The 18663-nt window shown below is 34.2% G+C and overlaps 1 long non-coding RNA gene across 1 annotated transcript; it reads left to right on the top strand.

The window, feature by feature from the left end:
• Positions 1–3120: 3120 nt before the first annotated feature.
• Positions 3121–17922, top strand: LOC122089965. Its single transcript, XR_006143375.1, has 3 exons — positions 3121–3234; positions 3499–3540; positions 17806–17922. It is a non-coding gene; the product is annotated as an uncharacterized LOC122089965 (long non-coding RNA).
• The last annotated feature ends 741 nt before the right edge of the window (positions 17923–18663 follow it).

Genomic DNA, 18663 nt, shown 5'->3' with positions numbered 1-18663 from the left:
CCCAGTGTTTTGAACTCAAGAAGAAGGTCCATTAGGCTACTCAAAATGAGCTTTCTGTTACTCAATATTATTTTGATCTACAGGGTATGTGAAATGAGAATGATTATTATGGGACTTATCAATCTGTTTGTGCAACTAATGTCGCTAGGTTTAAAAAGCGTGAGGAGGAACTCGGCGTTTATGATTTTCTAACAAGTCTCAATGTGGAATATGATCATATTAAGATTCATGTGCTTAATCGTGATCCATCACCCACCATTAAGAAAGCCTATTCGATCATTCAAGCTGAGGAACAATGTCGATCTGAGATGTTACAACCTGTTTCTCTTGATCGATCTGCTCTTATTTCTTCTAATGGTACAGATTTCCGACTTATTACATCATCTTCCAACAAACCGGTTGTTAAATGTGACTTTTGTGGCAAGGAGCACCACACAAAGGAGACGTGTTGGAAGCTTCATGGACTTTCTACTAATTCTCGTGGGCATAATCAGGGTCATGGGAAGAACACTCAGGAAAATTAGTCTGATACGACAGTTGATTCTAATAGCTCCACTATTGCAGGTGCATCATTCTCTAGTGACGAAATGGTTATGCTTCATCGTATGTTGACTCAGATGAGATCCTCTACTGTTGTTGCTGCCTCCTCTATGCCAACAATCACTGCCTCTCACTCAGCCCACTCAGGTACTATAATTTGTGGTCATAGTGCATTTGTAGCCTCCCAGTCCTGGATAATTGACTCAGAGGCTACTGATCACATGATCGGTTTACATACCTTCCTTTCTACCTATTGTCCCTCTTCAGGATATACCAAAGTTTGCATTGTTGATGGTTCCGTTTCACCTATTGCTAGGTCGGGTTCTATTTAGTGTTTTGCTTCATTATCACTATCCTCTGTGTTACATGTTCCTAAGTTTTCTGCAAACTTGTTGTCCATTGGTAGTATCACTAAGGATTTGAACTGTAAAGTCACTTTCTTTCCTACTCACTATGCGTTTCAGAACTTGGTGAGGGGGCAACGATTGACAATGATAGAATGAGTGGTGGTCTCTATTACCTAGACACTGGTCCTTGTTGGGCTCTACACACTTCATCTGATTTTGGCACTCTCTAAAATTTTGGAATGGCATCGCCGTCTGGGTCATCCCCCATGGAGCAACTTTATCTAGATTATTTTCAGCAATAGCTAAACATTGTACTATGGACTAGTTTATTTGTGATGCGTGTGTTTTGGCAAAACAAATTCAGAATGTTTATCCCCTTTCTGATAATAGAAATATTGTTCATTGTGCTTTAATTCATTCTAATGTTTGGGGACCTACCCTTCATGTCATTGTTTCCGGTTATCGATGGTTTGTTACTTTTATTGAGTGCAATACTCGTTTAACTTGGATTTATGTATCGCATCATAAAATTGAGGTTTTTCAGTGCTTTCGGGAATTTCATTGCATGGATTGATTAATATGGAATGGATATTCACATCTATTTAGTTATTCCACTATCAGATCTGGTATAGCATATCCTAATAAATATATAAAGGTTAAAAAAATACAAAATCCATGTTTATGTCAAGGGGCTAAGGGGAAACCCAACCTATATATAGTATCATGTTGTGCCTCATTTGGTTCATTTCGAAGAGATGTTGGATCTCTTATTGATTAGATTAAGAATCTTTCCTTCAGCCATGGCGCGTATCTTTGTTGTGTTAAGAATTTAGTCCCACATCGGCTATTAATTAGCATATTGCCCTCCTTATATACATGGGCGTCTTACCACCTATCAGTTTGAACCGGTGGGATGAAAGCTTTATATGGTGTTAGAATAGGTTTCCACGATTTATCGAAAAAAAAAAAAAAAATTAGCTTTTCATGATCCACAGTTCCCCTTCTACCCCTACAAGTACCTCCACCTAACCGTTCGAACTTTTGGTAAGAAAAGAAAATGGAGGTGCCTTTCTTCTCATAGATGTTCGGTTTATTTTTTTATTTCTTTTCTTGGAAACAAAATATTAACTCTAAAATGAACAGGAAAAAAAAAAAAAAACATCGTTCATGCTTCAAAACTTCCATAGATTCAAACATTTTAATTACAGACTTAATATCTAGAAGATAAGTAAAGATTCTTATGGCCATTGCTCCATGTGCTGGTTCAGCAAATCCACTAAGCATTGGCTATTAGTCCAAATGGATGGTGGTGAGCAACAATTTTACCATGCCAAAATTGGGCATTACTTTTAACTTGTTGAAAACTTTTTTTTTTTTTTTAACAAGAAGCAAGACATAAGATATGTAGGTATAGAACTGAAAATAGTTATGATTAAAGTTGATCTACCTACTTGTGATAAGAGAGGAATTTTTCAAAAAGCCAAATTACTTTCAACTCCATCAATTCTAGATAGATATGTATTCTTAGATTTGCTTACTAACAAGGAGAAATCTTGATGAACTAGATTCCAAGTCCATTGATTATAGACAGATGTGGCTTGGAATTTTAATCTCACCCTATATGCTATGCCAGTATGAGCCAGCCTTAAAGTTGAGATGTATAAAAATAAATAAGATGTTGTCTTCGTCTTCATTTCCATAGATAAACTCCATTCCAAGCCGTAGGGCTGTAAACGGATTGATTGACACGGAATGAATAAAAGTGAATCAATATCATACTATTATATAAAAGCACGAAGTGGCAAATCTTTCACTGGACTACTTTACCCCTTTGTTTCCTTCTATTTTTTATATTCCAATAATTTATTATTGGTATAATTTTATATTTTTTATATTCCAATAATTTTTCTCTACTCTCCTTCTTTCTCTCAAACTCCTTCTCTTTCCAATAATTAGAGTCAAAGAGAGAGTTGATTTCCTTCTCTCTCCCAAACTCTCCCACGCAAGATCTCTCCCCCTTTGTTTTATTTTATATTCTTTTATAAATTAAATATTATTGGTACCCTTCTATTTTTGTGGCAAATCTTTCACTCGACTACTTTACCCCTTTGTTTTATTTTATATTCTTTTATAAATTAAATATTATTAGTACCCTTTTATTTTTTATATTCCAATAATTTTTCTCTACTCTCCTTCTTTCTCTCAAACTCCTTCTCTTTCCAATAATTAGAATGCTTTTTAGTATTTAGTTGGGAAAAAAAGGACCCGTTATCGCCCCTGTATGATGATGATGCCTTACATTCTCCATTGCAGAGAAACCTCTTCATCAGTCTAATTCATGTGACATGTACGTCTCTCTCTCTCTCTCTGAGTTTCAAAAATATCATAGCGTCTGTGATTGTTCTATATTTCATTGAATTCCTTTGTTAATTAGGTGCTCTATGTGTATGGTTTAATCTTTCTTTCAGATACCTTTGTTATGATTTATTCTCTATTTTAAAAACTCTCTCTCACACATCCAAGAAATAGGGTTCCTCTGTGTATGATTTATTCTCTATTTTAGAAATACTCTCAATCACGTCCCTTTCTAACCTACCATTTTGTATTGCAGAGAGAGGCAAATCTTCTTCATCTTTCTTGTTTGATGTGACCGGTACATCTCTCTCTCTCTCTCTCAGAGCTTCAGAAATACCCATTGGTGAATTGAGTGTTCTGTTTCTTGAAATTCTTTAACTAATTAGGGTACTCTCTATGTATGGTTTAATCTCTATTTCCGAAATACAGTATTCTCTCTTGTGTGTGAAGTTTAAGAAATCAAGTACCATGGTTGCCATAAAGAATACCATTCATGGCATTTCTACAATCACTGGTACCCGATTCTGGCACGTTTCGGAATACCCCCAAAAATACAAGATAATGGGCCCTCATGTCATTAGCATGATGTTGCAGTTAATTATTATCTTAATATTTAATTTCACCTTCACATATTGTGTGACTCCATGGAAATTAGTTGAATTCATTCACAACAAAATCAATCTTTTGGTTTCCTTTGTTGCTTTTTTTTTTTTTTTTTTTTTTTTGTTAACTCTTAACACTTGACTAAGGGTTTTTAACACCCCTGATTTTCTGTTTTTATTTCCTTTGAGCAGCAATTAGGGATTTTCAAGCTTTTTCTTTCCTATAACTTAGAACTCAGAATCTCCTTCAATACCTAATGGTATTTGATTCCATTTGATGCCTTTATTTCGTTTTATTTTGAGGAGGTTTGGTGGAGGGTTAAAACTTTTGGTTTTCTTAATTGCTTGTAGATGGCACTCTTACTCATTTTAAGAGGATGCTTGTGTAAGTACATAATGTGAATATTTTGTACAGTATTAGTATCGATGTATCAGCTTCCAAACAACATTTATAATGTTTTCAATTAATGATAGACATTGAATTATATGGATAAATAGTTCTTTCTTTTTCTCAAACTCTCCCAATTTTTCTCTACTCTCCTTCTTTCTCTCAAACTCCTTCTCTTTCCAATAATTAGAGTCAAAGAGAGAGTTGATTTCCTTCTCTCTCCCAAACTCTCCCACGCAAGATCTCTCCCCCTTTGTTTTATTTTATATTCTTTTATAAATTAAATATTATTGGTACCCTTCTATTTTTTATATTCCAATGATTTTTCTCTACCCTCCTTCTTTTTCTCAAACTCCTTCTCTTTCCAAAAGGCCCAATTACATCCTTCAATGATGATTTGGGAAAGATTACAACCACTTTGTACATGTTGAGATAGGAGAGCCGTGGTTAGGAGGGTTTTTGTGTTGCCAATTAAATTATTTTTCAATCTAAATTATTTTAGTTCAAGGAATCAAGTCTTAGGCTTTCATATGGGTTTCAAGCTATTTTGTGTAGAAACATCTCCGGCAGCTCCTCTTGAGAGGTAGAAAGAAATCAATTCAGCCGCTACATGCTACACAGGTTCTTTACAATATCTCTTTGTCTTCTTTTTTTTTTTTTTTTCTTTTTTTTTTCTTATTCTTCAATCAAAAGTTTGACTTAATTAGGGCTTTGAATTGGAATGAGTTAAGGAGGTTCTTATTTTCTTTTGTGTACTCCTGTTTAAAGCGGCTTTGAAGTTTAATAAAATTTAAAAGTTTAACTCATCTTTTCAGGCTCTATACAGGTTGTAGAGCAAATTATATGAGTTATTCATTTTTTAAATTTTAATTTGTATTAATGCTATGGATTGATTCGGGTAGAAGTTCCTATAATTCATAGCAAATTATATTGTTGCGGATAAAAATGTAATTTCTAGGAATCATATTATGTTTGTCATACTTTCAACTGATTTTGCATCACTCAGATTTTAGGTTCTGAAATGGCTTTCTGTTAATTTTCTCTTTGTTTGGTCTATCTCTGCACTTCTTTTTATATAGATTTCACATTGTTCTGAAAAATATACAGAATATTAAGTGCAATTTCAATATGTCCAGAACGCATATTGGGAAAACAAATTTGATCAACCAATTCCTATTTTTGATTGAAGAATTGGGGATTCTGACTGGACCATATAGAATATGGGCTTAGGACTTAGTAGTCGTTGTCTTGCATCTTGCTCAAGCTGTGCCCCAACTAGACATGCACCTGAAATAGGCTCTTCTGGACTTATTAGTTGTCATAGAGAATTCAGTTAGTAGTTGGATTTGACTCAAACATTCAATTTGAGTTTAAAGAGGACTCTCACTTGTGTTGTATGTTATATACAACACATAGTGCTTTAGGTTTAGACAAACCGCAGGTGAGAGAAGGAAAGAAAACGACTTTCTCCTCTCCTTCAACTCTTGATTTGTGCCACAAACTGTTCTTCTCTTCCTCTTTTCTTCTTTCTCCACTGATCTAAAGAACTTACCCATCAATCACAATCTTTACTTCTTCCTTGTTAAGCCCAGGAAGATCAACTGTGAAGACATGGGCTTTTGGGGTTTCTTTCCAATTGACATTAACTTTTGATAAAGCAGAGGTGTCGCGTGAACTGGTTGGGGTGTTAGTGAGAGCAGAGGAGGAGAAGGGAAAGCCCTCAAAGGGGTCCCAGAGGTAGCAAGAAGTTGGGTCATAGATGTTTGTTCTTTGGCCGCTGAAGAAACTGGGGATGAGCTACATTGTTGGGTTTTGATTGAAGGAAAAAGATCGGATTTTTCAGAAAAGATAAGCTGATTTGGGAATTTACAGATGGGGAATTTGGATATTTATAGAGAAGGGAAAGGTGAGGAGGTGGTTTTGATACAATCTCAGGGGACTTTCTGTTGTTGTTTCTATTTCTCTTTCCCTCATTTTCAAGGTGCTTCTGTAAGCTTCTAATGCTTTCTTAGTCGAGGCTATGGGATATCTTCAAGGTGTTTCTGTAAGCTTCTCAGTTCTAATGTTTTCTCTATTTCACGGGTCATGTTAAGGCCCAAGGAATTTTTTGGCTGTATCACAATGGAAGAATGCGACTTAGGCCCATATTAATTTTTTTGATAGATCAGACACAGACTCTCTCTCTCTGTTCGTGTGCCTGTGTGTGGGTGGTGGGTTTTTATTTTGGGTTAATATTGGTTTCTGATGAAGTTATATTGGTCTTAATCTTTTTTATCCATTTTTATAAATTCAGTTTGCATATTTATTCCTTAACATTTTTGTCTTATTTTATTTATTAATTTTTTATATTAATATTATATCTTATTTTTACTGTTATTTTTTATGTCTTATTTTTTTCTAGATTATTATGCCACCAAAACAAATACTTTCTGAAAATCAACGTCAACGATATAATGTGACTAAACGAAATAAAAGAAAAAGAAATGAAAACTGGTTACTCAAAGCAACTGTTAAAGAATCAATTGCAATAACTTCAAATGGTGAAAGTTCAGAATTTCAACCATCTAATGAAATAGAAGGTTAGTATTAATTTTTTTTTTTTTTTTAAGTTTAATATGTTTATATGTTTTATTTTGAAAATTTTTAATTAATTTTGAAATACAGGAATATTTGAACCGATATGTTCTGATTTACATATACTTAAAAAAGTACCATCTTGCGAACATTGTGGAGCAAAGAAATTTGAATACGAAACACCTTCATTTTGTTGCTCTAATGGAAGTGTTATTTTGGCATCTACATCAGTTTCAGATGAATTATATAATCTATTTACCTCTCAGACATTTGAAGCTGTTGAATTTCGTAGATTTATACGTGCTTACAATAGTATATTTTCCTTCACATCTTTTGGAGTTCACCTCGACAAAAATCTTGCAAATGGTAAAGATGGTATATATACTTTTAGAGCTCAAGGACAAGTATATCATGATTTTCCTTCGATTATTCCAGAAAAAGACAATCCAAGTTATTTACAATTATACTTTTTCGATACTGATAATGAACTTCAAAATAGGATGAAAATATTACAAGATTCAAAACTCAAAGAGCCCGTTGTGTTGAAACTAATGGAGATTCTATCAAATAATCCCTATGCACGTTTCTTTAGAAGTTTGAAAGATGTTCCTTCATTGGAGGATAATGAGATTATAATCAAAAGTGACATACGTCTTGATCAGAGAGTTTATAATTTACCAGCAGTCGATCAAGTTGCTGCTATTTGGGTAGAAGGAAATAATCCCAATAGAAAGGAAAAATGTGATATAGTAATTCAAGGACATTCGGGGAAAAGGCATCGAGTTAATCATTATTATGGTTGTTATGATGCATTACAATATCCTCTTTTATACCCAAATGGAGAAGTCGGTTGGCATAGAAGCATTAAGAAAAAGAGTGAACCATGTATGGTTCTACATGATATAACAAGTGAGGAATCTATATTTAATAGAGAAAACAACTTTGAAGGTATGTTTAAATATTCGTTTTTTTTTTTAATAAATGATTAAGAATAATAAATGAAATTAATCTTTTTTTCCTTCTTAATTGTAGGATTTGATGAGAGTAAAACGAACAGGGTATCTCCTAGAGCATATTATTGTTATAAGCTTCAGATTCGAGATGATCGTTCTATTCTTCTATACGCTGGTCGATTGCTACATCAATATGTTGTAGATATGTATATCAAAATTGAAGCAACACGATTAGATTATTTTTGATCAAAGCAGACAAATATCCGAGCAGAATTATATCAAGGAGTAGTTGATAGTGTTTTAGCTGGGGAAACAAGAGGTGATCAAATTGGGACAAAGTTTGTTTTACCTGCTTCTTTTATTGGAGGTCCAAGAGATATGCGTCGAAGGTATCTTGATGCTATAGCTTTAGTACAAAAGTTTGGAAAACCTGATCTTTTCATCACTATAACATGCAATCCTGATTGGGTTGAGATACAAGAAGAACTAAAAGAAGGGCAAGTCCCACAAGATAGACAAGATCTTACAGCCAGGGTATTTCGAGCAAAGTTACATGACTTAAAGGATCAATTATTCAAGAAACGCATTTTTGGTGAAGTAGCTGCACACGTACATGTTGTTGAATTTCAAAAAAGGGGGCTTCCACATGCACACATATTGATAATTCTACAAAAGGATTACAAGATAACAAATGCTGATCATTTTGATAAATTTGTTTCTGCAGAAATTCCAGATTCTAATAAAAATCCAATTTTACATGAAAAAGTTGTGAAACATATGATGCATGGACCTTGTGGAGATTTGAATAGACAAAATGCATGTATGAGAGATGGAGTATGTAAGAATCTATATCCTCGTTCGTTTGTTCAAAATACTATGCAAGGTAAAGATTCTTATCCAATTTATCGAAGAAGAGATACTGGGATCAAAGTTAAAGTACGACGACATTACTTGGATAACAGATGGGTTGTACCTTATAATTCATACCTTCTGACAAGATACGATTGTCATATTAATGTCGAGATATGTTCTGGATTGAAGGCAGTAAAGTACTTATACAAATATGTTTATAAAGGGCATGATCGTGTGGCTGTTTCCCTATCATACAGTAATGGTGAATATTTAAATGATGAAATTAGCCAATATAGAGATGCAAGATGGGTGTCCGCACAAGAAGCATTGTGGAGAATTTTTGAATTCAACTTAAATGAAATGTTCCCATATGTTATCAATTTACAATTGCACCTACCCAATAAGCAAATGATATGGTATTGGGAAAAACAAGATTTAAAAAATGTCCTTCATTCAGATAATACGTATAAAACAATGCTAACTGAGTTTTTCCAAATGAATTCTTTATATTCGGAGGCAAGAAAATATCTGTACAGAGAGTTTCCAGAGCACTATGTGTGGAACCAGCAAGGAAAATTTTGGAAGAAAAGAAAAATAAAAGAAGCAATAGGCCGTGTTAATTCAACGAAACCATCAGAAGGAGAGAGATTCTATTTAAGGTTATTATTAAATCATGTAAGAGGGTCAACATCTTTTAGCTATCTAATGTGTATTGATGGAATCCAATGTTCGTCTTTCAAAGAAGCTGCTCAAAAGCGCGGTCTTCTTAAAAGTGATAATGCTATCTCAGAATGTTTAGAAGATTCAGCTTTCTTTTATATGCCAGTCATCGTTCGTAAACTCTTTGCAATGATACTTGTTTATTGTGAGCCTGGTGATGTTAGAAAACTATGGGATCATCATTATGAAGCACTGTCTGAAGACATTCAAAAAACAAATGAAGAATCCGAATACCATATATTGGAAACAGTAAGAAGTGTGAATTCTTTCTTATTGAGCATGGGAAAAAGTATCAAAGATTATGATTTACCCCAAATAAAAGAAATGTGCAATCAGTTAAATGGAAGCCATCCAAGGGAAATAGCAGATGAATATTCTATAAAAGTTCCTCCTGAAGATTATGATGCACCAAATAAGTTGAATCCCGAGCAATGTAGTGCATACAATGTAATTATAAACCAAGTGAATAATAACCAGAGTGGTATTTTTTTCATTGATGGGCCAGGAGGAACAGGAAAGACATATTTATATCGTGCATTACTTGCAACAATAAGATCAAGAAATCAAATTGCTCTTGCAACAGCAACCTCGGGAGTAGCAGCTGCAATAATGCCAGGAGGTCGTACAGCACATTCTAGGTTTAAAATCCCAATTAATATCAATGATTCAAGTGTTTATAGTTTCTCAAAACAAAGTGCCACAGCTGAATTGATACGAAAAGTGAAACTTATCATATGGGACGAAGCTCCAATGGCAAAACGGCAAGCAATTGAAGCACTTGATAGGACATTGCAAGATATAACAGGTAATTCAGAATCCTTTGGAGGAAAAGTTGTGATATTCGGAGGAGATTTTAGGCAGGTGCTTCCAGTAGTTCCTCGAGCTACGAGAACAGAGACTGTAGATGCAAGTTTAGTAATGTCATATTTATGGCCAAAAATGAAGAAGTTACAATTGACAACTAATATAAGGGCAATCAATGATTCTTGTTTCAGTGAGTTTTTATTACGTGTTGGGAATGGGGAAGAACTAACTAAATCTGAAGATTTGATTCGCATTCCTGATGAAATGGTGATAGAACACCAAAATGATGGAAAATCCGAAGATGACTTGATAAATGCAATATTTCCTTCATTACAACAGCATGCTCACTCAGTAGAATACATTACACAAAGAGCGATCTTAGCAACAAAGAATGACACAGTGGACAAATTAAATGAGAAACTTATTGAGCTTTTTCCAGGAGAAAGTGTTACATATTATAGCTTTGATTCAGCAACTGATGATGCAGAAACTCAATATCCAGAAGAATTCCTCAATTCATTGGCTCCAAAAGGACTTCCACCGCATAAATTAGTTTTAAAGAAGAATTGTCCAATAATGTTGTTACGTAATTTGAATCCCTCACATGGAGAATGCAATGGAACCCGTTTGGTTTGTCGTCAATTCCAAAAAAATGTCATCCTAGCAGAGATTGCAGTTGGACAATTTACCGGTAATCTTGTTCCTCTCCCTAGAATCCCACTTTCACCAGCGGAAAATGAAGGATATCCTTTCCATTTAAAAAGAGAGCAATTCCCAATTAGACTTAGCTTTGCAATGACAATAAATAAATCACAAGGGCAAACTATACCACATGTTGGAGTATATCTTCCTGAACCAGTATTTTCACATGGACAATTATACGTAGCATTATCAAGAGGTATATCGATGTCAACAACCAAAGTTTTAGTGAAAAATGCCAAGATAGGAAAGAAAAGTGGATCTTATACAAAGAACGTGGTCTACAAAGAAGTTCTTCTACCAAAAAGGTGACATTTTAAACTTATACAATGAAACAATTTTAATTGAAGAAAAAAAATTTGTTATCAAATAGTATCATTTATATTTAATTTTCTTTTCAGGATCAATGATTTAACAACTTCTACTGATGAAGAGTAATGTTGTGGGTTGATGTTTCGTGTTGCCTATAGTCTCTCTTATATCTTTAAAATTTCAGATCAGTCTTTGGGTGCGAACCCCCACATATTTGTTTGATTTGTTGATGCATCGATATAGAAAAGATTATGGGTTCATACGATTAAAGCCACCAACATGTTCCAATGCTGCTATTAAGAAGCTACATGGGTTGACTCAAGTACAAAAGCTCTTGAATGAGTTCCGTAATATCACAATAAAGCAAATAGATAAATTGAAACAGAGACCCCAGAAGACAACAAATCAATGGAAAGATGACAAGCATGGTTCTCGGGGACAATCTCTTAAAAGTACTTCAGACCTTGAATTGTAGAAATGAATTGCCAAATTGATTTCATGCTTGAAGAGGTATAATCCTATTGTTGCATTCATTTTTATTATTATTATTATTGATCCCAATTTCTCTGCTCGGTCTTATTTTAATCTTGACGAGACTTTACTTTGGTGGTTGATTGATTTGATCTCAAAACTTGATTCCTTGAACTAATTGAGCGACTATTGGCCTTCACATTAATGCTCACATTAGGACAATTTGGGTATTTCAAGACTTGATTCCTTGAAGTAAAAGAGACTGTCACTTTTGGAAACAATGGTGCTGTCCATCACAACTTTGGTTTATGAACTTCTTTTCTCAATGAAGAATATGTGCCACATGAACAGACCTGAGGTAAGTCACAATATTCCAAAAAATCCTATCCTAATTAAGCTAATTAGAATTATTCATTCAAATATAATGGACAGAGTATTACATCTTCACTGAATTTTTTTTTTTTTTAAATAAATGATTCTGATTAGCTCTTTAATTAATCGCTGCTAATTGGAATTAATTTCAAAGGTTCCAATGCTTAGGTGCAATTTCAGGTTGTATTGGTGGAAGGGAAGGATAAAGGTCTAATCAAGGGGTTTATGTTTATAATTGGGCCATGTTCTCAGCAAAAATCTTCGCCATGGACCGGGCTATGTCGCCTTATAGTGCACCTGATAGTTGTGGCTTTAGGACTTTGGGTCACCATTCAAGTGGCTCCACTAGAAGCATGGACCAAGGAAAAGAGAAAAATAAGCAATAGCCACATGACATGGATGTTGAGGCATGTTGTTGTTGTTTTTTTTTTTTTTTTTTTTTTTTTTTTTTTTTTTTGGGTCATCCATTTATTTGGATGCATCTTACTACGGTTTGTCCATAGATTGTTAAAGCTTGATTTTACCATTTGGTCAAAGGTGGTATTTGACAACAATTCACTCTAAAGCACTATGTGTTGTAGATATTTGACAACAATTCACTCTAAAGAAAAAAAAAAAACCTAAAGCACCTTATCTTAAAAGTTTGATATTTGACAAAGGGTCAGCTAATAAATCAGGATGCAACTGTGTTGTAACGAGGTCGACAACAATTCACTCTGATTCTCTATTGATCCCGAAAGTATTAAGTCCCGCCTTGGTTTTGTATATCCATTGTTCATAACAAATGTATGCCTTTAAATAATAAAGAAATGCATTTAAAAAAAAAAAAAGACATGCCTTTAAACAATAAGTAGGTAAATTGCATTCCAATGGCTAAAATTTGAAATTACGAGTAGCAACCCCTTTTAAGACTCAAATCACTGTAACAGCCCTTTGTACAATGTTATATTACCCTCCTTATTTCAGTATTTTCCTGTCATACCCTCCTCCAAGGCACAAAATTGCACATGGCAGTAGAAGGAACCCTCTCCCATAATAAATTAACGATCAATGATACTTGATATGCATCTTTCCAAGGTAACGTTTTATGTTTTCTCTCACTAAAAGCAATGACATAGATACCTATTATAATTTTTTGATGATTAATAAATGTTTTCCAATCGGGTTATTCTAAATCTCCGTACTCTCTATAGGAGGAATTCCATTGTTAGAGTCCCAATTGACTTAGAATGAAGGGCAGCATAATAATTAATAAGCAGAGCAAACGTAAAATTTCCTAGACTTCGAAAAAGCCCAATTACATCCTTCAATGATGATTTGGGAAAGATTACAAGTGATTTGTACATGTTGAGAGAGGAGAGTCGTGGTTAGGAGGGTTTTGGTGGAGAGAGCTGTGAGAAACGTTTATTGTATAAACTACCATTTTTTTTTTTTTTTTACAAGTGTCACCAAATGAGGCATTGAGTGCAATTTCAATATGTCCAGAACGCTTATTGGGAAAACAAATTTGATCAATTTTTAGTTTTAATAACAATTGGATTCAATTATACACGTCAAATGTTTAATCAAGGACGGTAAACCAATTCCTATTTTTGATTGAAGAATTGGGGATTCTGAATGGACCACATAGAATATGGGCTTAGGACTTAATAGTCGTTGTCTTGCATCAAGCTGTGCCCCAACTAGACATACACCTGAAATGGGCTCTTCTGGACTTAGTAGTTGTCATAGAGAATTCAGTTAGTAGTTGGATTTGACTCAAACATTCAATTTGAGTTTAAAGAGGACTCTCACTTGTGTTGTATGTTATATACAACACATAGTGCTTTAGGTTTAGACTAACCGCAGGTGAGAGAAGGAAAGAAAACGACTTTCTCCTCTCCTTCAACTCTTGATCCAATCGACTGCCTCCTTTCCTCAGATTATTGAAAAATCTCTCCCCATATACGCCCCACCTCATTCTCAGTGCAACCCTCACCCATCCAAACCCTTTCTTGGATCTTGTTCCTTGCAGTGTTTTAAATTATCTTCAATGTGTAAGCCTAGGAAAACTCTATTGATTCCTGAGTTCTAAGAGTTGTAAACTCTCCATGCATTGTTTGTGATAGAAGAAAGGGGTGGTGTAGGCAACGACTTCGTCTCTACAAAACTGCGGCATACTCCCTTCTCCTCGATTCAAGTTTTTTTTTGCAACTCAAACAACCAGAAAAGTAAAGGGTAAGCAATCTCACTTCCCCCAATGATTATTGATTCGACTCCTTCGATTCTAATGTAGCGAAACTTATCATGGTAGTTCTTAGTGTTCTTATTTGCTTGATTATTTTCTTTTATTTTCATTATGCAAGAGAGATATTAGGGTAAATAGAGATGGATGAAGTTCCCTTCTCCTTGGGATTGTTCTGTATGTTCAATTTAGGAATGATAGACTCACATTCTCCGATCCGTGATTAATCGGATCCTTTTGTGAGCACTGTTGCAGGAATTACTTTCTTTAAATTTGTGTGCCTATGTGAATTATTAAATCAATGCATTCTACAGTATTTCTTAGTATTTCTTTCATGTTCAATAATCGGTGCTTAAAATTCACAAGTAAACGAACCCTAAACCCAAGGGCCCTGGCTCTCATTCGGCAAAGCACAAATCACGATTGGGTTTTGTTGGGTTTTTAGAAACTCTTAATCAAAAGAAGGGAGAAGGGACAAGGGACAAGGGACAAGGGACAAGGGACAAGGAGACGTGTAAGAGTGAGGGAGCGAGAGAAAAAGGGAAGTACAACGGAGAGAAAGAGTTTTAGAATAAAAAGGGAACTGAAATTATGAAATGTGTGAGAGTGAGGGAGTGAGAAAAAGGAAAGTACAAGGGAGACCCACTAGAAGCTCATAGTATCTCACCCAACGAGATTGCGACCACCGGACTCAGACTCCGGATCGAAAACCATTAAACCATAATTGAATCCCGACTCAAGAATAAAATCTGTAACCGTTACTGTACAGATTCACCAGCAACACTTCAAATAAACTCTTCAGAGAGGCGATTAGTAAGAGGGAGGGATCAGAGATGTACCTTTTGGTCCTTTTCTTTGTCGCACCGCTGTTTAAATTGCAGAGTCTACCGTTGTCCGCCGGCTGTCACTGTATAGCTCACGATGACACGATCAACAAAGAGAGAGTATGCAGAGAAAACATTTAGATTGGAACTAACAAGGCATTCAGAGTCGACCTTGATGCTGTCTTTTCTTCTTGTTCTTGAGTTTTTCTTGTTTTTTTAGGGAAGGCGAAAGAGTATTCAGAGCCGATCGGTCGAGCACTTGAAGCTTCGAGCTTGGGTTTCCACTGTTCAGATTTTATATTTATTAGAGCTGGAGTTTTCATGGTCGTTGGATTTCATTATGCAAGTGTGGTCGTTGGATTTCATTTTGTAAGTATGGTCGTTGGATTTAGATTGGAGCTAGGAGCAAAGTTACTCGGGCCGAGTTGGCCCGGGCCTATGCCTCAACCCGAGTCTGACCGAGGGTTGGTGTGTTTCAACTAGGGGTGCAATAAGGCCGGGTTGGGCTGGGTTTCTTAAAACCCTAGCCCAACCCTAAGCCCCCTTAACTAGATCCAAATTCGTCCTGACCCTGACTCAGGGCTGCAAAACTTCAACCCAAGCCCAACCCTTCAAGGTTCAACCCAATCCTTACCCACCCTACTTGGTCATGATTTTTTAGAGTCAGCCCAAGGTGATCCTGATTGAACCCAGACCCTGACCCTGACCCTGACCCTAACCTTGGTAAAAAAAGCAAGAGAAATTGGTGAGAAGATATATTAGGGGGTTTGAGGTGTCAATGATTCAATGTCAAACTATATCTAAAATTAGGTTAATATCAGGGTTAACATCAGAGTCACAACTAGAGTCAACAGGGGCAAAAACCAAGGCCAAGTCAAGCCAAAAGTCAGGGTAAAAAAATCAAGGCCAAATTCAGGGTGGGCTGGGCCAAATTTGCACCCCTAGATTATGTACTCCACACACTTCTCTTTGGTCCCTCTGTACAATAGATTATATTAAGCTAAAATAACTTAAGTAGGCTATCCTAACAACTGACAAGAATGATTGTCCCATACACTATCAAACACTACTAAGAAATTCTAATGAAATTTGGACGCAGATGATTAGAAGAAACACACAAAGTTGCATATCTACAAATATATGAATACAAATTTGAACTAGAAACCTTCTGATTTCTTAAGAACGAATAGTGGTGTTAGAACAAGGATTGGTGACATCCCCTTGGTAGGCTTGAAGACATAAAATTCACTATGAACCCACTAAAGCAACTCTTGCATATACACTCCAAACCGTGAATATTTTAAATGTCTGAATAAAAATGTTTAGGTGAGGTAAAGATCTTTCACTTAATAATTGCCTCCGTTTCCTTCTAATCCCACAAAACTGAAGCACTGAAGCACTGAAGCAGTGGAGGCATTCATCTAAGTACCAGAAAAGATAAGGGAAGAACAGTTACTGTAATGCAAATTATATTAATGAACAAAATAGTTTCAAATTTTACAAAGCAAGGAAAAATTCCGAACCTAATACGGACGAAGTTTAGGACATTTTCCACAAGGAACCACCATTGTCGATGACATTAGGGAATGTAGTTGGGAATGCAAAATTAAATTGTACGATTACATTGTTTAAACCCTTCACGTAATAAAAAATAAAACAAGATGCCAGAGAGGCAATGGGTGAGTCCCACTGTTCTCAAGCTCTTGGTTCACCCGCACAAGGTCCAATGGATCTTATGATTCTGTGCATTTATCGTATACTTTTTATCATATCACCAGTGTTAGTTCTTATGATTCTATGCATTGATTTAGTTGATTTTTGGTAGAATATTGATAGCATTATATTCAGTTTCTATAATGTTATAAATTATGAATTCTATGCTTTCTAATATCATTGATTCCACTATCCATAATGAACATTGTGTATTCAACTAATCAATCATTTTATACAGGAAGGATGACAAATATTATCTATATAAATCAATTAACGTCATACGAAAATGATTGGAAAATAAAGGTTTTGGTACTGAACAAAAGTGAAAACAAGGAATACAAAAATGCAAAAAGACCTGGAAAGTTTCAAAAAATAACTTTATTGGATGATGAGGTACTTTCAAATAATTATTTAATTAATGTATACTTCTAATTCTTTTTTAATTATTTATACTTCTAATTTCAATCTAATATTCATTGTTCTATATTTTTGCAGGGAACAAAAATACAAGCAATATTTTTCAATGATGTTGTTGATAACTTATGTGATACATTGAATGCTGGAAAAACTTATTTTATTTCTGATGCAATCGTAAAAAAAGTGAATCCAAATTTTAAAAATGTCAACAAAGAACATGAACTAACTCTCAATGCCAATTCAAAAATTGAAGAAGTTGAAGATTGCTTAGATGTAGAAAAATCAAAGTATAATTTTACTAAGCTCAATGAATTGAAATGGGATGCTGACACATGCAAAATGAATGAATTATTAGGTATGTATTTAGATTATTTTTTATAAAATATAAGTTGTTATTGATAATTATCTATTAATAAAAAAATTTAACATCAATTCTTCTTATTGATTTAATACAGATGTTATTGGAATACTTGTACAAGTTCAAAATGCATTCACCATAACAACAAGATTTAATGTCAAAAAAAATAAAAGAGAAATAAAAATAATGGACAGAGAGTAAGTTTTTCACAATGTTAATCATTGTATAGTAATATCTAACATATTTACTAATTATATTACTCAATTGTAATGATTAATAGGTGTACTCCGATATTGCTGACATTATGGGAAAATTATGCAACAAATGAAGGGAGCAAATTGCTGGACATTGTATCACAAAATCCTATAATTGCTTTTTCAGCAGTTTCTCAAGTAGAGTACCAAGATAATGTACATATAATCCTAATTATAAAAATTAACGAATGATTTCAATAATCTAACTACATTCTGTAATTGATAGGTGGTTCACTTGGTACAACAAGATTTACATCAATTGAAATAAATCCAACGATTCCAGAAGCAGAAGATTTAAAGCAATGGTAAATATTAGAATTAATCAAATAATTATACATATTGTTTAATTATTTTATATATTTAACGTATTTATATTATTTTGTAGGTTCAAATCAAAAGATGGACAAGAGAAAAAAATACTCAACATGTCAAAAGAAGAGAAATTCAAAAAATATGAACATGTTGTAATGAAAGATTTAACGGAAAGGCAATACAAAACTATCCTGGTAAGTGAATATAATTCTTTAATTTATTTAAATTAAAAAAATATATAATTTCAATATAATTTGTACACATCTAATCTCTAAAATTTGCAGAATAAATATTATTCAATTGAAGGAAGAATCATAAATTTGGAAAATGAGAAACCATGGTACAATGCTTGCAAAGCATGAAACAAAAAGGTACAATTAAAGGGAGATAGTGCAAGATGTGACAAATGTAACACTGATGATACAAAATATACACAAAAGTAAGAAGCTTAGACCATTTACTTAATAAACATCAAATTTTATTTTGAAAAATATAAACTAATTACTATTATTTATTGATAGGTATATGGGAAGATTCAAGGTGACAGATTCAACTGATACAATAATTGTTAC

This window comes from Macadamia integrifolia, chromosome 9 (assembly GCF_013358625.1).
Source record: "Macadamia integrifolia cultivar HAES 741 chromosome 9, SCU_Mint_v3, whole genome shotgun sequence".
NCBI classification, from domain to species: domain Eukaryota; kingdom Viridiplantae; phylum Streptophyta; class Magnoliopsida; order Proteales; family Proteaceae; genus Macadamia; species Macadamia integrifolia.
The sequence above is the reverse complement of the archived record's forward strand: the minus strand, read 5'-3'. Positions and strand labels throughout refer to the sequence as shown.